This window comes from Haplochromis burtoni, unplaced genomic scaffold (genome assembly GCF_018398535.1).
Source record: "Haplochromis burtoni strain Fernald_Lab_line unplaced genomic scaffold, NCSU_Asbu1 Contig_33, whole genome shotgun sequence".
Classification (NCBI taxonomy): domain Eukaryota; kingdom Metazoa; phylum Chordata; class Actinopteri; order Cichliformes; family Cichlidae; genus Haplochromis; species Haplochromis burtoni.
Genome location: NW_024582394.1, coordinates 51,816 through 52,182, shown reverse-complemented (window position 1 = coordinate 52,182; position 367 = coordinate 51,816).

Genomic DNA, 367 nt, shown 5'->3' with positions numbered 1-367 from the left:
TTTTTTTTTTTTTTTTTTTTTTTTTTTGTAAATTGTGTGAATCATCTAAAAGTAAAAACACCTTAAAGAGACCAGGAATGTCATCAAGTTTTAATTTGACACCCATTTGTGTAATTTAGTTTAAACATAATACATTTTTTGTAACTTTATTAGAAGTTTATGATTCAAATTCGTGCCAAATCTTTCAATCACTTTTGTTTCATCAGATCTGAATTGTAAAATTACGGCAATATATCACTGAGCACTTTCTTGTTTCCTCCATGTTTACAAAGTTGATCTTAGCATTTTGATTGACAGCAGCTAATCAAAAATGGCAGAGTTAGACAAACCCTTCACTCACACTAATTATTTTATAATCATCAGATTA